Raw genomic sequence first — 24,688 nt, 5'->3', positions numbered from 1 at the left:
TAAGGATACTGACGTTTTCTTTAACAGTAAATCATTTTAGGATTTGATATAGTTTCTTATATCAGTTTTCTTTCCCTTATGTTTACAGATCAAATAAATTCTACAACCAGAGTTTTGGGCCCACGGTAATCCTATCTTATATCAAGGCAATTTCAAAGTCTCTTCATTTATAAAGCAGCAGTGTATATATTGGATATATTGAGCATCAAATACAGTGTACCCCTTTCACTCCTCTTTTTCCCACATGGCTGAATTTATTTACATGAAATTACTGCAAATTATTTTAAAGTTTAAGCATTAACTTTCATTTAGTTCTGAATTAATTAAATGATCTTTACTGACAGTGATAAATACACATGTAGAGAAATGCAAAATGCAGTAATAAAATTTATATTAAAGAGAAGCAACGAGGTAAGGTAAAAAGAGAGCAGAAGCTTGGGAATCAGAAATGCATGATTTCCAACCCTCCCTCTGGATGACCCTGGAAGAGTTACTCAACCTCTCCATGCCTCAGTTTCCTCATGTGTAAAATGGGGATCAAAATAATGCTTACCTTTGAAAGTTATTGTGAGGGTTAAATGAGATGACATATGTAAAGCATATAGCACACTGATAGCTTTTATTGTTTGTGTTAATTTTTCATTTGTTATTGAAGCTAATATCTTCTAAGTGGCCCTCTCAGTTGTTCTCCTTTTTTCTGCAGTTTTAAAAAGATTGGCTTCATTAAGTCATTAATTTTGTCATTCACTATGTATTTATTAGCATCAGATGTCTGCATCATGCTCAGGATATGGAGCATAACATGGCAGAAAGAGCCTCTGACTTTATAGCACTTGTAAAACGATGGAAATAAAGAGGTATTAAGCAATGTAGCTATCATTAATTATTTACTTAAAATTGTGGTAAGTGCTACAAAGGTCAAGGCCAGGGTGCTATGAGAGTTACAGCTGCAAGATCAGACCTTGTCTGAGTTGGGGGGGTGAGTAGGATCTGGGAAGACTTTGCAGAGCACGTGACGTTTGAGCTAAGATATGAAGGTTGAGCAGGCAGCCCTAGAGAATATGCTGGTTCACTGCTCCCTTCACGTTCTGTCATCAGAAGAGCTCGTCACAGACCCAGGCATGTTCTCCTGGAGGAGGTGAATAGAGCTGAGGAAAGGGAAGAAAATTCAGCATAGTTGCCTTGATTTGACAATAGGGACAACACACCTGAAGTTTTCATTTTACAGAGAAAGTGAGTTAACATAGAAAACGTTTCAGTGTCAGTTGTCTGCCTGTAATAATAAATTTCAGAATGTCATAAAGTAAGCTGTTGACCATAAAGAATGGTCAGGTGTTGTAGATTTAAGATGAGGAGAACACTTAAGATCTGGATGATATTGAAACCAAGCTTTCTAGATTAGCTTTGGAAATGTAGATCTGTGTGTTTGTCACCAGGAGGGAATTTTACTCCAGAAGCTTGGTTTCTATTCATCCTTATTCTAACTTCTCCCCGTTCTCATTGGCTTATTAAGCGTCTGCTGTCTTTTGGTCCTGAGAAACTCTGTGGAGATGGAGGAACGAGCTTTAGGAATACTGGTGCTAAAGTTGGCAGTGCTGTGGTTATGACTCTACTTGTCAGAGAACAGCAGTAAAATATCAATCTGGAAAGTAATTTTTAAGAGAAATGTGGTATTATCATTTAATAAAGACAGTAGACTTTATCATCTCTCCACTGCTAGGTTTAAGCTTATTATTTAAAATTTTGGAGGCTTTCTGTAGTATATGATGATAAAACTGATTTTATTTTTATTTAGAACAAATCATTGAATGCTAATAAAATAATGTCAAAGTATGTTCTAGAAAACAAATGATATTAGTTTAAGAGTCTATAGGCAAGAGGATAAATAAATGTGGCTTGAGAAACTTATCTTAGTGGAATGAAATGTTTAATAGAGGGAAAATACTATAGTGAGAAGATAATAAATTTGGCATCATTAATCTTTTTCATCCATTTATCAACAAATACTTATTGTGTGCTTCCTCTGTGACAAAATTAAACACAATTGTGATAGAGATTAGAAAAGGGGAAATACATACTGAGTTTTATGAGAACATTTGACCCAAGGATCTCAGACACTCCAGATGACAGGTAGTCTCATCCTGCCGAGCCCTGGAGGATATGTAGGAATTGGCCAAGCAGACAACCTTCCTGAAGAAGCGAACCTCCTGTTTGCAGGCCAAGAGTACGACAGAGCTTGGTTCATTTGAAAAACTCAGAGACGGTCCTAGTAGCTGGGGTACAAGGATTGAGAGAGGAAGTGACATGAGATCTGGCTAGGGAAGTAAATGGGAGTCCAGAATTTGCAGTGACTTTTTAAGGTTAAGTATTTTGGACTTTATCTTAGGAGCAATGGGAAGTCATTAAAGGTTTTAAGCAGGGCAATAACAAGATCAGGTTTTCATTTTACAAAGATCATGTTGGCTGTTCTGTGTAGAGGTAATTGGAGGAGGCATCAAGAGGAGATGTGGAGAGACCAGTTAGATGCGAGTGCAAGCTTCTGCCATGCCCCTTCTCAGCTGGAAGTGTGGGGCAGAGCTTGCCTCTTTCTGGCCTCAACTGACTCATGTATAAAGAAGGGGTTTGTGTTAAATAATGTCCCTTTCAACTCTGATAAGCTGTGCTCTAACTTGGTTATCAACTAAAGACATGGGGGAGCTAAGTGATGGTGATCTTTTTTTAAATCATTTTATCTGAGCTTGTTATTAATTTTTACTGATCTACTGTTGATATACTGTTACGATGCTGTATCCAATTATTTAATCAGATTTATTTTTTACCAGAAAGTTAAAATCCATTCTTTGGAGACCTATAACTAGAATTTTTTGTATGTTTGTATTTTAAATACTATGTAAAAATCATAAAGTCAGATGTTAGAATTACATTTAACTGAGTTAAGACCGTTCAAACCACAAAGTTCCTTCATTTTGGTCAAAGTGATTTATTTATAAATCCTCATTATTTGAAGTCATTCAAAGGAATTCCTATTTTAATGGTACCTGTAAAGACAATAGAACGTGTTTCTTACAACGTTACAGTGGTTGATAGTCTGAATGACAAATGCAAAAGAGTTAACTGTATATTATTTAAGAATGTCTAAGACTTTTTGCCTTTTATGTCTTTCATTAATAATTTAAATATTTTATTTCCTCATTGTGTTCTGTCGTCTAATTCCCTGTAGCTTTGTTATATTTTTTTATGGCTTTTATGACATTCCACCATGGGTTTTGATTATTTCTCTTCTTGTTTTACACCTCTATGGAAATATAAATTCATTGAAAGCTGGGACTACTTTTAGTTTTTTCGTAACCTGGAGAAACTGATATGTAAATGAGGTTTGTGTTTTGTGTTGATGGGTTGATTTTTTTAAAGATGAGGGTGTAGCATGCTAGGGAAAGCATCATACATGAAATGTGCCTTGTATGACTTAAAAATTAATAGCACAGGCTCCAATAACTTGACTGTGTCACTGAGATAGTGATTTAGAACATGGGCTTTAGGGCTTAGAACTTGGAACAACTATATGACAGCTGTGTGACTTTGGGTCATTTTCTGAGCCTCAGTTTACTCTGTATCATTAGGCTAATGATATCTATTTCATTGTGGGATTGTGAGAATTAAGTTGGTTTCTGTAGTATAATGCACTGCCATGAGGTTTGGTTATTATGAGAGTCAGATGGGAAAAATAGGTGTTAACATCCTTGCTTCATGTAGCAAGGAGGAGTGGAATACAGTGATTCACGCCGTCTTTTTTCCTTTGCCCCCAAACTTTTCACAAGATTGACATCACATTTTATGTCTGTTGCCTTCACTCTTTATGGCCTTCCATTTGGAATCATTTTGCCATGTTACGTTATGTACACTATGCTATCTTTTTTTATCTCTGACTTATTCTGAAAGGAATGATTATCTGGCAATTTGTGAGATACAAATGGAAGCCTGAACACTTGCAGGCACTGTCAGATAAGAATGCCAGAAATGCCTTTTTTACTTATTTCTCATACATTCTGCAGACATGTATGCCTAATATATAGAGCCTCTCAAATACCATTTGTATACTTAGTATTCAGGGTAGACGTAGTCTTCCTCTTTCCCCAATGTACATTTCCCCCAAAGCAACTATTTTTAGGATTTGAAGAAAATTGTTTACTTGAAAAGTGACAACTTAAGAAAATAGTATCACTGTCACAAAGAAATAACTGTTACAGAGTACAGGGTATAAGCTCAGAGTCCTTTATCTTGAATAAACTTCTCTCATGTTGAATGGAACATAGTTTCATAACACATATAAAACAATGAGGAATTTAAGTCGTACTTAGCAAATTTATTGGTGGCTTTGAGAAAAAGAAATACAATTGACATGCATAATAACAACATCATAGTTGTCAAAAATATTTTGAAGCCAGGTGCTGCTGACGTGTGTGAACTAGGACTTGGTGCCCTTTAGACTCGGCCTGTGAGCACTTGCTCTTTCAAGGTAGGCTTGTAATATGATGTCAATATTTGTGTCCTCTTGAGGAACTGCTATTTCAATATAAGATATTCTCTGTTCTCTAATTATAGTATGGAGAAGAGATACAATTTTAAACTTTTCTTGAGAGCTGAAAAGACTTTTTGAAAGAACATAAAAACCCTTAAATTCTTGTTCTGGGTAACCAAATAGCTGACTTTACTTATAATCCTAACTGCTCTAAAAGTGAATTAGTAATTTTTCTAAGAGTTTGAGTCTCTCATTGGAATTAATACTTTCTTCCATAATTAAATTGTTTTATCATTTGTTTTTTTCTGAATGTTGTATTAAAAAGAACTGTTAAACACAGTGTCACATAGTTAAACGTACCAAAAAAATTTTGAATAATTTTGGATAATTGTAACAAACCAGATGTTGCTAAGTTCTTATTTAATGAGAGATAAAAAAATATTCACAATATAGTTTTGTCTGGCTGTCAGCTTAGATAAATGAATCCATTTCAGTCAGCATGCTCCTAGTGAAAAGGGAGGGGATATAATAACATTTTTCTAGCTACATTTGTTGAAAATAAATATTAATCTTCTATGTGGTTAAAACCATGCTGTGCCAATTCTATCATAACTATAATTGCAGAGAAGCCTTTTAGATTTTTCATTTTTATGAATTTTACTTCTTTTTATCCTTCTGGAGGCACTGAGTTAGAGCCTACTTTTCATTTAGATTATGCACCCATGTAGATTTGTGTTAATCTTATGTTATCTTGAGGCTATGAGTTAAGACACTATGGAGTAGTTTATTCTCCAAATATAGTGCTGTGACATGGTCAAGATATTTTTTTCCTCCTAAACTCAAACCTCAATCTTTACTTTTCTTTCCAATACGTTGTACTTCACAGGAGAATTTTACATATTAAAGTGGTGCATAAAGTAAAACATGGTGCATAAAATAAATGCATAAAAAACAGTGCATAAAGTAAAACACTAAAGGAAAACAAAACCCAGACTAACAAAACAAAATAAAATAAAGCATAAGGCCAAAATTGTCAATTTCAAGCTCCATTAGAAATGCCAGTGAGAAGAATGGCAGGAAAGCATCATTGGTACAGAGACCAAATTGGTAAGGAATGAGTTGACATATCTAGTCTCTTATTGTACAGTCAAGAAAGGGAGAAAGAAAACTCAGGCTGTAAAGTGTATAATTTCCTTTTACGACAGTATCAACATCGCTTTTCCATACTAATAAAAATTTTAAAATTAAATTTATATTCTGTGTTAGGGGCCTCCAGTATTGTTGTATACAAGGGGTTGTAGTAAGATGTTTGATATTATGATTGTAATTGTTGATTTTTGTCAAATGTGTGGAAAGCGTGTAGGGAAAATTGTTAGCATAGTAGAAAACCACTGTGAGCTGTAATAATTACCAGAGCTAATTGATTGTTCCAGTTTATGTGGATGTTTGTCTAGGCTATTTATTGAGGAAATATAGAAAGTGAAGATTGAAGTTGGAATTTTATTTCCCCCTCTAAGAATAGTTCTTAAGGATGAGTCTCAGATTTTTTTCTTCAAAGTCAGATTCTCTCTCTCATCTCAAGTTTTATTCATGTCCTCTTCAGAAAGCAAGTTTTGAAAAGGTTCTTCTTAATTGAAGGTAGAAAGAAAATTGGTTGGAAGAATTTCACAAAGTTCTCTTTGGAGAGAAATTAGAATGCCGAGGAGGAGGGGGAAAGCATTGGTGCGGTTTAATCTCCTCTTGCTTTTATGATGGCATTTTGAGGAAAGAGTAGAAAGTCATTTAATGGTCTCTCTGCAGCTATGGATATTATGTCCAATATGAGCAGTGAAAAGAAAGTGATGCAAAATTGTCCTTTTATGGGTTTTTCATTTGTCTTCTTGCTTCAGTTACTTGATGAATGAGAAATAAAGCAATACTCTTACCTTCTGGAACACAGTGGGTTTGAATGCAGGTGTAGAACCAGATTGGTGAGTGGTGGTTGTCGGTCAAATGCCTCTACTTGTGTTGAAGATTTAGATGTCAACATCGTGGGTGTTGTGCCCACACTCTATGGGGTAATAGCTCATATTTGAATTTTATTTTTTTCCTCCGGTGTTGAGGGTGTGTGTCTCAGTGTGAGTTAGTGATTGTTTGGGCAGGAGAGGTAGGCTGTTTTGAGTTACCTTGTCATTCTTAAATTTGGCTAGTTTCTGCCTGCCTCACTATGTTTTGTGAAGCACAATAGGAATGACAGTCTAGAAAGCAAGCGATCAGCTTCCCAGGGCAAAATGTAACAGATCCCAGACTTTAAATTTATGATTTATGGAAGTTGCCAAATACTACCTGCAGAACTGTGAGTTCACAAAGTACTAGGTAAGTGTCTTTATATTTGTTAACCTCTCATTTTAAGTTCTTGATACATTGCTTCATTAGGCAATACCTTTTCTACTCAGAAAATTACTATAATGGTAAATTAAAACTTATTTGGGGGATAATTTTTAAAAATAATACTTTAATTTTTATTTCCAAAAATAATGTTTTTGTATACATGAGTGGGTCTCAAAGTCAGATCTGGTGAAGATTTCACATCTCATAACTACCTTTATCGTTACTCTTCCAGCTTTCAGAAACCTTTAAACATGTTTATTTTACATAGCTGTAATTTTTTGAGTGGACTTATAAATATCAAAAGTGTGTTTATGTGCCTTTATTTGGTTCTTTATTGACATTAAAATGTATGCTACATGATTGTGGAAGACACTCTTATTCTTGTAAGACTTTCCACAATTTTGATGTAGTACTGGCCAGAAACTTCTAATGGATGGGTTTATTTTGGTCCACAAATTAAAAGTTTCCAAATTACAGATTTTTTGCTTCTTACTAAAGCACTATGTGTTTGTACTTTTTTTAGCTGAAGGAGAAAAAATGGACTAGGTTTTCCAGATTTTCTCTGGAGGAAATAAAGAAAAGTTGTGTTATGAACCTTACATTTTTTAAGGCCAGGAAAACACCATATGCCTAGGGAATGGTGGTGTTTCAGATGTATGAGTACAGATTTAACAATTCATAGTGGTCACTTAGAGGTGAAGAAATGAACACACAGCTGCTCGTTTGAGGGCACCTCTGTGAATCCCCTGCAGCGCTGGTCTGGGCTCAGGGGCCTGGCTAACTTCTGTGCCATCTTAGGCACATAATCATTTAGGAATCCTTGGCAAGGCACCTGGGTGTGGAATGGTGGAACAGTGGACTCTTACAGGGGTCTGTAAGCGCTGCCCCACTGCCTTCTCCGACTATATAGTGACACAACCATTTCTGCTGCCTTCTGTAAAACTAGTAGAGCTTGAAATAGTCTGTATACAAAAAGAGGGGGGGGGTCCTCCTGTTCATTAAACTTCCTGTTCTGAATGTTATGCCAGCCACCCCTGCCTGCACGGACCCCCAGACGTTGTGGAGAGTGGAGGAGGGCAAAGTGCATCTCTTTGATGCTGTGTTCTTCAGTCCTCTCACTTCTAGCCCAGAGTCTGCTTTGTATTTTGTCCCTTGGCAAAGGGAGGGGAAAAAAAAATCAGTTTTATTGTTTCACCCCAAGGTTGTAACTTATCCTTGGAATTTAGCAATTTGCACTCTGGTGCTTTCAGCTCAGCTGAGTGGTAGAGGAGAAGGGCAGTCCAGTAATCGCAAGGAGTGGGAACAGCCCGATCCTTTAGTATCATGGTGTTACATGTGCCATTTCCTGGATGCTACTGTGGCCTAGTTAGTTCCCAACCAAACCCACCTTCCTGGAGTTGATGGCCCCACAGTTAAAGGGCTATGTATGCAAGACTGAACATTTTAAAAACATGTCGTTTTCTGTAGCTACTGGGCCAATCTGTGGCTTTCCCATTTCTCGCCTTCCTGTCTCTATGCTGATAGGGACATTCTCCTTTCTGTCTTATCCTCTTCAAACTCAGTGCTGTCCTGGGGGCATGCATATAATATCATTTAACTATCAGGTAATATGATTCGTGTTGCAAGATGTGTGAAAATCGTTCCTAATACTATAATCAAAATTTATCTGTGCAGGTAATTACAAATACCACCTGTTATTCACTTTAGCAAAATACAGATTACTCTTATTTTAACAGGCATTTGTGTAATTGGCATCTCTGTTTTTACTTCCTTCTGCTCTTTTGGTGGTATCCAGTTTAATTCCAGAGCTCAGCTTCATTCCCAGAGAAGCAAGGTCCTTTCTTCTGAGCCCTGGTCAGCAGTCAAAACTGTTCTTTCAGTGACACAGTTCTAGCTCATCAAGTTCTTTGGATTCCATTCTGTGTGTGTTTCCTTTCCTGGTCCTTGTTCAGAGTGAAAAATACAGTAAATATTTCCCTAGTCTCTCTTAATATCTTTTCCATCACTGCCTTTTATTTTCTTGTTCTCTGAATTCTGTTCCTAAAAGCTCCTAAGTTATTTTTTCTGTAATAGACTCTCAGAGTGCTTCCTACCCGCAATCCTTGTCTCCCCAAGAATTACCATCTAGACTTTATGATGACTCATCTTGGCTTACAGGTGAGTCACTTTTGCCAAGCCTAGATTTATTTCCCTGTTGTTTCTTTCAGTTCAAATATTAGCATAAACATTAACATTTCTAAACCCGGTTACAATTATCATGCTTCCCATCAGACATTAACACAACCCTTCCTCCTAGCTTGGTGAGCAGTGTTTCCGAATCTATAGTTATTCAAGTGGCTGAGATTAATGACCACTTCTTTAAAAGAAAACACCGCGAGTTTATTTTAGCTATAAATACTAGACGATCTGTAGAATTAACAGCAAATAAATCATTTCATTTTGAAGTGTGGGAGACAAGAAAAATCTTTTCTTTTTGTTTTTTGAAATGTCGCATTGCTTTGCACAATGTCAGAATGTCTCTTGTTTTCTATGCATGTCTGATTATTTTAACTGTATGGTCATTAATTGAGATTTTGATGAGCAGATAGCAGAAGGACCTTCATTTTATGAGACTCTTTTCAGATTCTTGACCTTAGGTGAAATGCAAATACTACTACTGAGGTGAATAATCTCTGAATTGTAAAGTAGAATATATTTTATCTTTGTTTATTGGCCTTACTTTATGGGCAGATGGAGTAGGTGAAAACCCTGAGAGCTTTCTGCTTCTACTTCAAATTGCCTAGCAAACTACTTGAGAGACAGCTCAGGTTGGAATGTGGCATGAAGTTGTGATTTCACCCCACTCTGGAGATCTTTAGACGTTAGTTGGGAAAAACGAATGAAAAGTGGACACTTCACAAAATTCAACTCTTTTCGTCTATATCCAGAATAAATAAAGGTATATGAGAGTGGAGCCTCATTATCTTCATAAATTGAGATATTTAAACTCTCAGTGAAGGAGAAACAGAAAAGATATCTTACTGAGAAACCATATTTGACCTCTTGTAGATATTATTTTACTAATCTGTGCTTTGAGAATAATATATCTAAATGATCATAAAATCTTTATATTTAAATTTTGTTTTCTGGAGCTTAACATAAATTACAGTGCCCAGCACATAGTACATGCTTCATAGATGCATATTGCATGAATGAAGGGGCAAAGCTTTGTTTTGCCTTCACAAAGATGTTTGCAAAAGATGACTTGGGGAATTTTTGCCTTTTCTTCAGGCAACACATTTTCCCATAAAGTGTTTCTTATCTCTCAGAATTATATTACAATCATAATGGAAAAGAATGATCCATTTTTTAATTCTTTCCTTGGCTGAGCTGAGCCTTGGAATTTTATAACTAATGAAATACAGTGCTTTTCTTCTCAAGTTCAAATGTAGCGCTTGGATTTTCATTTCTCGTTCATGGATGTAAAACCGTTCTTTTGTCAAAAATCAAAGGTTAATAAGCTCTAATTGTTAAACACAGTCAGTAGAAGCTGTGATATGCTGATATTCTAATGCTTTGACTATTTCAAATGGTCATCATTTGATGTTTTGTGACGTCTGGACTGCTCAGCAAGCTACTCAAGAATTTCATGTTAAAAGAACTGGAGGTTTTAAAAACATTTTAATTTGAGTCAACTTTCAACTTAGAGAAAAGTTGTAAAAATAGTACAGAGTTCCCATAAACCCCTTAGTCAGCTTCTCCTAAGGTTATCATTTACATAACTGCTCTGATCTGAATATGTCCCCTCCAGATTCATGTGTTGAAATTCCAGGGCCCAATGTGATGGTGTTAGGAGGTGGGGTCATTGTGAGGTGCTTAGGTTGTGAAGGTGGAGCACTCATGAATGGGATTAGTGCTCTTACAAAAGAGACCCGACAGAGCTCCCTAGTCCCTTCTGCCATCTGAGGACACAGTGGGAAGATGGCCATCCATGAACCAGGAAGCACTACCAAACGCTGAATCTGTGGTGCCATGATCTCAGACTTTCAGCCTCCTGAACTGTGGGAAATAAATTTCTATTGTTTCTAAGCCACCTAGTCTCTAATATTTTGCTCTAGCAGCCAGAACAGACCAGGACAATAACTTTGTTCAGGTCTCAAAATCTGGAAATTAGTGTTGGTATAATACCATTAACTCAATTCTGCATTGCAGATCTTGTTCACATTTCACCAGTTTTTCCACAATGTACTGAGGATGTACTGTGGAGTAACTTATAGTCATATCTGTATAAGATTGATAATTTTTACCATTATTTACTTTTTAAAAACAGTAATGATTGAACTTTGACCAGCCTCTTTTAAAACATGATCCTGAGAATGAGGTTCCTTTTTTTTGTTATCCTGAAGTCCATATTTGGATACTAGCCTATGAGGAAAGGAATATAATTACTATTTTAGGAAATCATTAAATGTTAGTGATATTAACATTTTATTTGTATCCCCATTTAAGTGATCTTTTTCAAAGCATTGTGAATTCTGTATTTCAAAGTGGTTGTGGATATAGAATCAAGTTAAATATTCTAGGTTGACATTTAGGTCTGTACTGCTAAGAAAGTTAGAAACTTCCTCAGTCTCATAGCTCATAGTAACCACTGTTCTTCTAGTAGAAGAGACTAAGTAGTAAAATGTAAATGTTCCAGACTAATGCAGGACTGAGAAGAACTTTAAGTATAGCTAGCCAATCCTGATAGAGGAAAATTTGGATTATTTGTAAAAGACCAACAACCCATTACGTGGAGAAATTTGTCTTCATGCCTAATTGTGTGCTGCAGCATAAATTAAATCCCTCAGTTTGTCAACAGCAGTTAATAGATTTTCAGCTCATTGAGGGCAGGTTCGTTTCTTACTTAGCTTTACATGCTTCAGCTGAGCACCGTATCTGACACGTACAGACACAATAAATGTCTGTTTACCTGAGGGAGGTTGTAATGTAGAGGAAAAGTGAGAGATTTAGAGGCCTGCTTTGTTATCTTCCAGTTTGTAGGCCTAGTCCCTAACTATTTTAAGGTCATTTCCAGTACACTCCTCATTCTCACCCAGTCATTATACTACTAGCTGTTGGCCCAAGATGCTCAGCATTTCATGTGTTTGTGTTCCTGCTTATGTGCTTATCGAGGCCTTGTTTATCTGTTTATGAATAATGAGCAATTTTAAATAGCCTATGCCAAGTGAATTGTATAGATAGTAAAGTTTTAAAGTCAGTCTTTCAAATAGTTATCAAGAAGGCAATGAAAAGAATTACTTTGGTAATCCTATATAGGCATTATTAGCTTCATAATATTGTTTTGAGAAAATTTGAATTTTTGGCTACCAAGGATTTTTTTGATTTGAATTTTAAAGTTCAGATTAGCACTGGAAATAGTGCTTTTGTTACTTAATTTTTTTCTTTGAATCATATATGTGGTAATTTAAATTTTGTAAATGTGTGAGAAAAAGCCAGGCTGACATCAAAAGACTTCATGAATCAAAAATCTAGAATGTACTTTTAAAAAATTTATTTTGGTACCTGATCCTTTAAGTGTTTCTAGCCATGAGGGCTAAATAATGTCTGGAAGTCAGAATGCCCTGAGTTTAGGATTTGGCTCTGGCAATTACTGGCCATGTGACATTGGCACGTTCCTTGGTCTCTTGAAAATCGGAGATACTGAATAGTACTTACATCATCACTGTTAAAATTAGTGAGGTAATACATCTAAAGCACGCAGCACAGTGTTTGGTTCATAATAAGGACTTAATGAATATTAATTATTATAATTCTTGAAAGAATGTGCTTTAGGATTTTAAACTACAGTATATCATATGATATTTTGAAAAAGTATTTAGGATAAATCAGCAGAAGTATCATTGCTGAGTAATTAGAAGTTACATTATTAAAACTCTTATCACTTAATTTTGGTATATGTTTGTTATTGTCATTTTAGATAAAGGAGAGATTTGTTAATTTAATTTTGAATGAATTTAGAGATCATCATAATATATAAGTGGTTATCAAAATATGGTCAGATAGTCAGGCAATCATACCAGTGCTAGGAGGGATTAAAGAGAAGTAGAGAGATGGGAATAAATTAGGAGTGATATGACAATAAAAAGAGAAGAAAACTATAAAATAATGGTGACTTTAATAAAGTTTCCTCTTACTACCATAGTAATAAAAATACTCCCATAGAGGCATTTTTATTTTACTAGGCTCCTAGAGTAAGACTGTTGTTAAATCCAACAAAGTAAAAATTCAAATGAGATGATGCATGCAAATATGCCTAAAGACATTTAACCAAATAGAGCTTTGTTTTTTTCGTACAGTAATAAATCCAGAGGTAAGTAGTCCAAAACTAGGGTAGTGGGCTCATGACAATAGTAAGACTCGAAACTTCTTTTGCTTTCTGGTCCATTAGTCTTATCTTCTGTCATATGTGTCCTCGTGGTCACAATGTGGATGCTTCACTTTCAGCCCCATACATTCCAGGCATTCATATCAACCATCTGAGGGAGGAGAAAAAGTTGCTGGGAGGGGTTGGAACCAGTATTGGGAGAGGACAACTTTCCTAGGGCCACCCCTGTCTACAACAGTGTCTGAGGAAGCAAGTAATTTTTGAATAAGCACATTCCTACCCTGAACAAAATTAAAATTCTGTTAGTTTGGAAAAGGGAGATGAATGGTAAGCAATCAGTACTGCCTTCAGAAGCCCTTAGCACAATTCTTGTTACATGGTGAGTTTTCTATATCTGTTAACCATTCTACTGTTTTTATTATTGTTACTAGATTGCATTTGAGTTTTTATAGATCATCAAAATTAGTCCCAGTTTGATTTAAATGAAACACTACTTAGTAGAACTCTCAAATATTGTAAATATTCCAAATGTTGCAGCCTTTCCCTATCATTTCTGAATTTGTAATCTGGGGTTAATTGCATAAGTTATCAGGAAATCGTTAATAAGAGAGATTTTTTTTCCCATTTATTTAAGCCTCCATTCCCGGTGTGTTTCTTTTGTTTGCATGTTGTGTCTACAAAAAAATGCATATTACTATTTATCCCAACCACCTGTCACATATGAGTTTTATGGTGGTATAGCTTTATTTATTCATTCAACAAAATATTTACTGTGCACTATTGGAAATTTGTATCCTGATAAACCTAATAATATCTTGAGCCTCATCAAACTTGCAGATCAGTCTCAAATATTTTAGTCTTAGATAAAAGAGAATAGCCTGCTGGGGAAGAATACTGATAAGAACTAGGCAGGGTGGCTTGGGCCCCGTCAGGCAGGCATCCAGTCCATGCAGGTGTTTATTGTGCTAGACAAGAAAACTGAGGCAAAAGCCCAGTTGTGTGGAGTGTCCCAACACAATGAGGATTGTTAGAAAGATCTCTCTGAGAAGATGGTCAAAGCAGCATACAGGACTCTACCCAGACATGCCAAATAAGCAGTCTGTGGCAATAAAAGTAAATCCACATGACTCCAGGTGGACTTAAGCTTTGTTATATTGCACTCCTCTCTGACAGTTGGGTGGGGCGGAAACTGAAGCTGGAAGACATCCTGTGATTCCAGGTGAGAGGGTTGAAGAGTGAAGAGGCCAACAGCTGACTAGTCATTCATACAGGGAAATAGTTTTTGGAGGTTGTTGTGGGGGTGGGGGGGAAACAAAAAGACAAACAGTGTTGGTCCTTATTCTTTTCTTTCTTCAGGCATACTGTACTTTCCTTCCATCTCCGCATCCTTCTCTCTTCACTTGGCTATTTCACACTTATCATTTAGGGCTCAGATTAGATATTGCCTCCCCCAAATGTGGATAAGATTGTCCTTCTCTGCATCACCTTAGCAACTGTACTTCCTTTGCCCGAGTCTTCATGAGGGCTTTTGTAACTTTCTGTCTACTTGCTTTATTTCCCACAAATAGTATCTGTGTCTTCATTTTATCCTCTGCGTCTAGCCTCCTGCCTGGTATATGGTAAATTATAGATATAAATTAATTAGAGGTGTTCATGGTCCCAGATATATGCATTGTAACTTATGGTACCTGAGTAGGAGTGTATTTGAGTGTGTAACAGTGAGGAGATAATTATCACTATGACATACTGTTACGATGCCAGGATGAGAACAATAGCTTGGAATAAGGAAATGGAGGAAACACTGGTTGAGAGAAGCATTACTCAACAGATAGATAAGGAAAATTGTAGAGATATGACCTTGTGCAAGTCCTTAACCTCCCAGAGTCCCTATTTCCTAATCTGAAAACAGTGAAGAGAATGGTCATATCTCCCTGCTGGGATTGTTGTCAAGATTAAATGCAATGATGTGTGAAGCACCCAGAATCAGGCTTGTTATAGAGTAAGTGATCAATTATTATTATTATTATTTTTTGCTAAGGAAGATTTTCCCTGAGCTAACATCTGTTGCCAATCTTCCTCTTTTTGCTTGAGGAAGATTTGCCCTGAGCCATCTGTGCCAGTCTTCCTCTATTTTGTATGTGGGTCACTGTCACACCATGGTTCCTGAGGAGTGGTATAGGTCTGCACCAGGGAACTGAACCCACGCCTCTGAAGCGGAGTGTGCTGACCTTAACCAGTAGGCCACAGGGCCAACCCCTCACTTGTTTTTTATACATATTATATTGCACTTATTATATATTCTTAGCTGGATTTAAAGAGATAGAATATTGATTCTGGAGCCTGTTTGCTTAGATTTGAATTCCAGTTCTACCAGTTGCTAGCAATGTCACTTTGGAAAAGTAAGTTTATTTATCTTTGAGTTGGGGTAATGATAGCACTTGCCTCACGGGGCTGTTGTAAGGATTAAATGGTGCTTAGGAAATGTGCTTTGAGATACTTAGTTATTATTATAGGTAAAAACACTCAAAATATTATGCTAAGAGACAGGCCCTCACCTTTCAGTAGGGCACTTGCAAGAATATTGGCACAGGAGGCCGTTCTGGATTGTGGAACTGTCATCAGCACCAGGACTTAGCCAAAGTTGTAATCAGTCTAGAAGACTTGTTGCCTCTGTGTCAGCTTGAATGTAGACAGTGACCATGCTCAGTAGTTCTATAATATAGCTTTGTTGTAGAATTATGTGCTTGAGTCTTTATTATTGCAGACTTTTACAACAGATTTACTTATTTTATAATTACTAAAATTAGTGCTAAAATGAAAAAAGCCACTGTCTAGTTTATGTGAATATATTAATGAAAATATAATAATAATAGTAAAAAACATTATATTTAAGATATTAAACTTAGGTTTTATTTAAGTGCTTCCACACACATACTTTGGCTTAGAACCGTGCCATCTATTTAGGCAGTCGTGAGTGAGTGAAGTGATGCTGGGTTAAATTCCTGCATATTTTCTTTTTTTTAAATTAACCTTTTTTCTTTATTTTACTTTTTTGTGCTTTTGCCTTCTCTCTTTTTAAGGCCATTGCTCCCCCCCACCCCATCCGCCCTTTACACCGTATACTACTTTTAGACTTTTTTCCTTCTTTCATCCCTTTAGTTGCAAGATGTGCTAGCTGTTCTTCCCAGGCTATACTGCTAAAATAATATGATGTTTGTATTTTTTGACACAGACAAAATATTACATTTACCATTCAAATCCTTCATTTTATAGACCAAGAAGTTGAAGTTGTTGAAAGGTTAAAATAATTTATCAGAATACTTACAAAAGAACAAACAATAGTGAAGTTAGCATGAAGCCACTGTGTCCCCTGGCTCAGTTGAGGGGCCCCCGTGCCGGTGCTATCTCTCCTGTGGGAGGCAGAAGCTATTTAGAGTGGAGCTCGTGAGCCCTGGAAAAGGATATTGAGGAGAGTTCTGGGAGTAGTCTAGACAATATATGAGAAGATATAATGAGGTTAGTTCCTGTGGTGCTGACCGTGGGAATATTCCAGTGTTACAAGTGTCACATTCGTCGTAGATTTCTATAATGCTTATTAACCAGTGATTAAGAGACAAACAGGTGAATTAAATTATGTATTCAACATTCAACAAATGCATATTCGAGTACCTATTCAAAACCAGGCATTGGTCTGGTTACTTGGGATCATAAATGAACAACAGACAAAGATCCCTGTCCTTGTGGAACGTTTCTCTAAAGGAGAGAAGATATATGATACGTAGTAAACTTAATAAATGAGTAAGTTATATCCCCTTTTGGAAGGTAAACAAGTGCTGTAGAAAAACGAAGCAGAGCAGGCTAAGGGGATTGGAGTGACAGGTTTGGGGAATGGAAGGCAGGTTGTCATATTCAATAGGAGGTCAGGGAAGGCTTCATTGAGAAGGTCGCATTTGAACAAAGAATTGAAGGTTGTCAGGATATTTAAGGAAGTTTAATCCAAATTTCTATACAGCTTTTGATTGTATAGAAATTAGAAAATGAATAAGGAAATAAAAGTTTATTACTCGTTATCTCCATCTTTTGGGCATTGGACACATAATCCGTAGATACAGATGTGAAGTCTGCTCTATAGGTAAGTAGTAGAATTTCATGGATATTTGTTAAAGAAGACTTTAATTTACTAGGATGGAGCAATGCATCTTTCACTAGTAGAATGAGTGTGATAGATACAAATAACCTGCTTAGATGAAGAATTTTAACATCCTCCTTAGTCAGACAATGAGCACAGTCTCTTTGGGAAAAAAGAAGATTTTCCCTTTTAAAAAATTAAATTTTCTTTGGTCTTATAGGACATTATATTTTAAAATGCGTTTGGTATAATCGTTACTGAATATATTTTTAATTATATTTGAATCAATTTTGGTATCCAGTTGCATACGAAAGTGTAATGTTATCTGAGTGAATACAGGGCTTGCCCTTGAGGTTCAGCATCACGTTTAAATTGTTTCTTGACACTGGAAGTTATAGAATGTCAGAACTGTTTGCTAATAACTCTGAGCTATATAGCCACATATTCAGCATTCCCAACCTAAGTAACATTACCATTATATTTTTAGTATAGGGATTGACTATTATGGTGAGCTAAAACTACTAAGTAATTCAAAAGTCCTAGTATGGTAAGTATGAGCCCTGTTAATAGTGGTGGCTGTAGATAGAAAAGCTTCTTAATTTGTAACAGAGAAGAATATTGTAATACACTTTGTTCAGAATTCTTGTTATAGTGGAAGTCATGGTCTGTCCCATCTAAAGTGACAAAGTGAGAATTATCTGTTGTTAACTGGGAAGAGAACTTGCAATTTCAGTAGCCATACTCTGTTTTTAAAATATATTGTGGATCAGGTCAGTCAACAAAGAAGTTGAAATTGGTTTCCTAAGACCTCATTAGGTATTGGATCAATGTGGCACTGACCTGAAGATTGTGCTGTATGATGTGGCAGAAAGAGTATGAACTTTTGAATAAATTTGCTGTATGTGTGTATTAGTGTGGTTTTTAAGAAAAGTCGGGAGGAATTCTGAGGATTAAAGCTAGAGAGGTAGGTACAAACCTAATCCTGAGCCTTGACACCCTGATGAGGAGTTTGGACTTTCCTGCAGTTAGCGGGTAGAGGGTATGGAGGGAGAGCTTTAGTCCTAGAAGGGAGGCCAATGGATGCCTCTTGGAAAGATGTCAGGACCTAATCAGACAGTAGACATGGGAATGGAGACAAGTGTATTGATGTATGAGGTTCTCAAAAGTAAAATATTCAGGAGCTGATGTTTAAATTACAGGTGGGCAGTAAGAGAGAAGAAGTCTAGGTTGACTCACATATTGCTTTAACTTGAGGGATGAAGAGCATAGTGATGTCATTTTATGGTCTTAGAAGACCATGAAAACATTGGTGGGAAAGATACCGCATTCAGTACAGCACATTTCTTTTCCTTTACATGTGGGTATGGACTGGATATAGAGTTCTGGAGCTAAGGGAAGGATTTGGGCTACAGATATGGATTTTGGCATCTTTGAGTGGAAGTTGAGGCCAAGGTTATGGATTCAATTACTAGTAGGAGGTGTAAAGTATAGGCAGAGGATATGGCCAAGGATAAAGCTATGGGAACGCTAACATTGAAGGACAGAAGCTAGAAAAGGGAAACAAGAAGGAATGGTTAAAGAGCTGGGTGGAGAAACACTTCAGTGTAAAAATGGAAGCAAAGAAAATGTTTCAGAAGTTCTTGTTCAAATGTAATTAGTGACCTTTTCCACAGCCGATTTAGTGAAAGGTGGTGTTGCCTGAAAGATGGCTGCAGCGGTTGGTGATTGAACGAGGGGTGAGTAAGAACTGACAGCAAGTGTAAATTATTTCCCCATTTGTTGGGAAGGGAAAGGAAAATTTTGGCAGTGTCCAAAGGAGAATTATAGGTAGTTGTGGGGGTTGGTTTTTATTTGTTTGCTGTCTTGCCCACGTGCACTTTCAGAATGTGAAAGGCTGGAACGTGATTCTGAGTTTAGAAGTCAATCATAAGTGAAAATGCTAGCAAAGGAAGGACTGACAACTAAGCAAGGTCCCAGAAGAGATGCAAGGGGAGCCTCACCATGTTCCTCTGCTTGTGGAGATAACAGTACCTACCTTAGGGCTGTAAGGAATAAATGAGAAAATGTGTTCTCATTTATCAAATGCCCAGTGATAATAGGCACTCAGTAAATGTTAGGTCCATTCAGCCTCCAAATCCTCACCCCAAAAATATGCCTTGCTGACCTTTTTTTTTTGTTTTGCACTTAGCATGTATTAAATGAAAGTATTCAACTGCTCCATGTGTTTACTTAGCCTACATTTATGATAATTGAGATGGTGAACTAGTTGATCTCTAATTCTTAATTTGCGGTCTAAACCTATGATTTGGCTAATTTTTTAAGTACCAAATCTTTTCTGGCAACGTCATTGATTGTATAAAGCTTTACAAATATAATGCTTATAGTTCCTATTGATAGTGCGGTGTGTTAGAGCTTGTGGACCAAAGTGTTGCTTACAGAAGTGAGAAAGAAGGGAAATAAAAATTCCTCAGACAGTAAGATGAGCACAGAATGAATAAAGCATAGGTGTGTGAAGCCATCTCAAAGTGACTGACTTGCTCCCTGGCCTGAAGCTCTTTGCTAGGACTGGGTTGAAGTATTGCTAGATCTGATGAAATGTGTCCCTCAGGAGAAGAGCTGGTTAACTGTGAGTATACACAACAGAAATTCTGCTCTCATTGGTAAGACCATCACTTTTATGAGATGGATAACTTGATTCTCTTTGGGGGTCTTTGAATACTTGAGTCAGTTGATTCCTCTGGTTTTGATTCCTTGTTTGACTTCCCCTTAAGTCTGCCTTTAGGGAGAGAATGGATTGATGGATGAGACCTCTATATCCTGGTCCCTGTGAAGGTTATTTCTCCTCGTAGCTTAATAAGTTGCCATTCTGTTTATGTATATCCGTCTCAGTGGGCTTGGATATAGTGAGTCTGCTCTTGAGAGAGCATTGTTTTTCTAGATTCATAGCCTTCATCAATGTTTCTAAGCATGTGAGAGTGAATTCTTCTCTCTGGAGTGTGGTCAGTGAGGAGACACTGCAGCTCTTTCTTTGGTGAACAACCCATCGGCCATTTTTCTACTCGATGCATCGTTGGAGATAAAAATTTATACCATTCAAAGCTCTTCTTGTTTATTCTTTATTATATTAAAAGAGTTTTTTACTACATTTGAATGTTATTCTAATAAAGCTTTTTAGGAGTTAAACATCAGAAATAAATTTTTTATGATAGCAAACTACTTTTAGTGATTGTTAGCCCCTGTAAGTGGAGGTCGGTGTAAGATATATAGGTTTGTGTTGTCTGTCTTATTAAATTTAAGGAAAACATGATAAATTCTAGTAATAATTCCTTTGAATTACAATTGTCACATGAAGTTGTTTTGGAAAAAGTGTTATTTATTTCATATTTCAATAAAGTGAATTAGAGCTGAGTTTCCTGAGTGTGGTATATATCAAAACTTTTTCTCTGCCTGATGAAATCATTATTGTAAATCTGTCTAGGCCTGCGTTCTTCCGATCTTTTTAGATAAACAAGGCTATGAATTTGACTTTCATTTTTAGATATTACTACATTAATATCTTTTGTACTACATGTGAATTTACATATAATTCTTCACTCATTTATTTTTCAAAATGAAAAGAAACTTTATTTTCTCATTTACTGTGGTATTCCATCTGAGTTTATAGTTTTCTATTTTACTTTATTGTTGTTGCTGACTAGTAAGAAATCACTTTAGTTTATTTTCTGTAAAGTATTTTCTTTTAATGCATGGGCGATAAGATTCTGAAAATGTTAGGAATCCTTACATTTTCCAAGAATATGTTCATTTGGGCTGCCAAAAATTTTATGTATATTAAATTTTTCAAGTTTAAGAAACTGAAAGCGTTACATAAAATGTTTTGTATAACTTGCCGTTATTTATCTGTATCTATGTCACAGTTTTTAGCTTTGCGGGATGGTTTCTATTGGCCGTTTAAATATTCTTTTGCCTAACAGAGCCAGGTTAGCTGCGTTTTGCTCCACAGAGAGAAAGTTCCTGTTAGTCTCTATTCTTTGACCTAGGGAGAAGCACCAAATTAGATGCAAGAGTTCATCACTAAGAAAATCCAAGAGTCTTTTGTCTATGACAACTTCGTGAGTGAAGCTGAGAAACTTGCTATTTTTTTCTTTGACCTGAAGTATAACCCTGCTCTGCACTTTAGATGTTCTGAATATTGATAAAGATCATAAAAAAAATAGACCTATCAGTTAGCTTAAAAAGAGCCAAAAAACCGCAGTAAAATAACACAGCCGAGCTTTTCTGCAGTTATGAATATTCTGGAAATATCTCACTAAGTTGCGTTAGCTTTTTCAAAACTCTGCAACATGTATTTTAAAAATCTGGTCAGTACTCACATCTCTAATGCATTAGATTAAAACAACGCCTCTTTAAGAGCCAGATGATACTGTGATATTTCACATAAAAACAATATATAGTGAATTGATAGGATGAAATACAGAAACACAGTAATACACATTTCTGAGAAACTTTGTAGCTATGTGAATTGGTGTTGCTGGGGCATACACATTGACAGTAGCTCCTGTGCACTCCTGAGTTGGGGCTGAAGGCCGACAACTTTCTCCCTTCGGCTGATTGATTTTGAATTTTTCAAACTGATTAATGTTTTCATTTGAATGGTAATGCTGACTTTGCAGAAGATGTGATCTTTTAATTAGCAGATGCTGAGATTAGCATTAGGGCTGAACAGTAATTAGCATTTGTTCTTATACTACAAGAGCACAAACTAAGTGGTGCAGCAAATCGAGCTACGTGTCTTCTTTACTTTGCCTCCTTAGATCTTCTTTAGGAGAGAAGTTAAAAATTATTGAGATCCTTAATCACTGTTGCACTGAAAACATTTAAACAAATTGAAGATTCACTTCAGAGGAAAACATTTTCAGTTCCCTTATCTATCCTTATAGATGTAGGATTCTGTTTTCAAGGTTTACCTAATATTTTATTATGGAACTTAAATGGTATTTAGTGAATGGGCGAATTCTTGTTTATATTTATGGGTGCGTACATAGGCACATGTGTAGTTATCTGAAAAAGTCAGAGTCTTGGTTTCCAGATTGTGCTTATTTCAGTAACACCCACTCTTATTTCCAAAGCTATTTTGAGCATCAGCTTAAAATAGATGAGCCCCAACCAGAGACAGTAGAGAGAAGGGGTTAAGAATTGGGGTTCGGGTTCAGGCAAACCTAGATTCAAATCCTTACTTCCTAGGGCATATTGTTTGACAGTTCAATTCTCAGTGTCCTCATCTGTAACATGAAGATTGTAGTAGAATTCTTATGAAGATTAAAGCTAGTATTTTACATAAAGCACAGCGTCCATCAAATAATGAGTAACTTACTGTTTTTAAAAACCCACTATGTATGTTAAGTAATACTCATTCTTTTTATGACCTACATTTAAGAAAATACAGAAAAATAATTTATTTTAGCTTAGTTAAGCTTAGCAAAGAAAATAACTATTAAACACCTGTGGAGTAACTAAACCCCCTCAACACGAACACATCCTCTTATGCCAGGCAGGCAGGCTTTTCACTGTACCTTGTGAGCAGCGTGTGTGCCACCTGCTTCCCTCCGGAAGGCCGTAGCCTGTCAGTCACCGTGTCTGTGCCAGCTCTTCTGCACACAGGAATTCTTACAGGCAGAGGTGGCCTCTCTAAAGCTGCTGCCGAGCGATGTCTGTTTCTGCTTTTGCTTTTGCTTTAAATGGTTTCCACAACAACCAGTAGGGAAAAAGTCAAAGCATGAATGATGAAATATTCATATAAATTCAAGGTGCTTGGTCCACCTCTACCATGTAGGCTACAGTTTTAGGTCGAAGGTGGAGAATGGGGTGATATTTTATAGGGATGCTAAACATGTGGCTGACTGCTGAATGTATATCAAACTTCAGCATGAGACTTTAGCCAGTAGTATTTAAAGAGGAAATTATTGCTGGTTTCTAGTGCCTGGAGAGGCATGGTCCTATATAGACTTTTTTTAAACTAGTGGTGACATTTTAAATAGCCCCAGAGTAAGTGCATTTACATTTGTTACTATGGATGTTACTCTCTCCCAGGAGACATCAAACAGAACACTTAAACCCTGAGTGAGCAGAATAATTGATGCTCTAAATAACTAGCCCCTCTGTTTGCTGTTTGCCCACATAAATACAAACAGAGAAAGAGTAACAAACGAGTCAAAGTAAATTTCCAGAAAAAAAGCAAAAAAAAAAAAAGCCCCAGAAGAAGCAGCAAGGTATAATGCTTTATTTCTGTGGGAGAGTTGAAGTGGTGCTTGAATATAATGCAATTTTAACATGAAGGGAAGAAGAGAAAAGATTTTCTTTCAGGGTGTCATTTCCATTGAAAATAGGTAAAACAAAATATGACATTGAAGTAGGAGAGCTGTTACTTTAGAATTAGGAAATAGTTAAGACATGTTCTTGAGAACTGACTGTTGTAAGTTCATAAACTGAAATGTCTGTTTACTTGAGTGTGTATTTAGTTGAGTATCAACAGATAATAAGGCCATTGATTATTTGGCAACCGCTTCAGTTTTCAGACCTAATTAGTTTGGGTGTTTTCCAAATTGTTCTTGTAAGATTTCCTTATCTGCCCGTCTCTAAGCAGCACCTTCTGTTCCACAAGTTTAGTGTAAAGAAATTCCATCTTTCTTTCCAATAAAGTAGAGCTTAGTTGAACATATATAAAACAGATGTAAAGGTCTTTATCTGTAATTTTTTTTCTTACTGTTTTAGTGCTGAAATAAAATTTCATTGAATAGCTGGCAGTTTTCTATGTTTACTAACTTCATATTTTGTTAGCAGATTTTAGGAAAGTTTGATGGATATATAGAGTTATATATAGATTTTTTGATAGGGATAAATTCATGAGCTACCAGAAGTATCTTCAAGAATGCTCCTTTCTTTCTAAATACTTGCCAAAAGATGCAGTTTTTTGGTTCGCGCATTTACTGGTTTAATGTCGGTTTCGTGAGAGATGTATCCAATTTATCTTGTTCATTGCAAGTTATGCATAGTACTTGTCTGATAAATATTTGTTGAATGGATTAATGAAAGGTTTTGTTGAAACTAATGATAGGTATGATTTTAGTGGTATTATATCTATGCATAATATATAATACTTAATGAGCATTTACTGTTTGGTCTTTGCAACCATTATTTAATTTAAATCATGAATTATGTTCTGTTATACTTATTTTTAGATGAAAAAACTGTATCTTTATATGCACAGATAAATACAAAACATATATAATGAGAATTTAAATTT

General features: G+C 36.1%; 1 protein-coding gene and 1 long non-coding RNA gene across 33 annotated transcripts in view; one reads left to right on the top strand and one right to left on the bottom strand.

Annotated features, from left to right (window-relative positions):
• Positions 1-24,688, top strand: part of ADGRL3 (adhesion G protein-coupled receptor L3) — a 798,980-nt gene that overhangs the window by 14,961 nt on the left and 759,331 nt on the right. The window lies entirely within an intron of this gene.
• On the bottom strand, positions 7,048-24,201 carry LOC139044862 (uncharacterized). Its single transcript, XR_011502219.1, has 3 exons — positions 22,959-24,201; positions 16,582-16,666; positions 7,048-13,407 (listed from the first exon to the last, which is right to left on the bottom strand). It is a non-coding gene; the product is annotated as an uncharacterized lncRNA (long non-coding RNA).

The sequence above is a fragment of the Equus asinus genome, chromosome 3, assembly GCF_041296235.1.
Source record: "Equus asinus isolate D_3611 breed Donkey chromosome 3, EquAss-T2T_v2, whole genome shotgun sequence".
NCBI lineage: Eukaryota > Metazoa > Chordata > Mammalia > Perissodactyla > Equidae > Equus > Equus asinus.
Note: the sequence above shows the minus strand (reverse complement) of the source record. Positions and strands in the feature narration are given on the sequence as shown.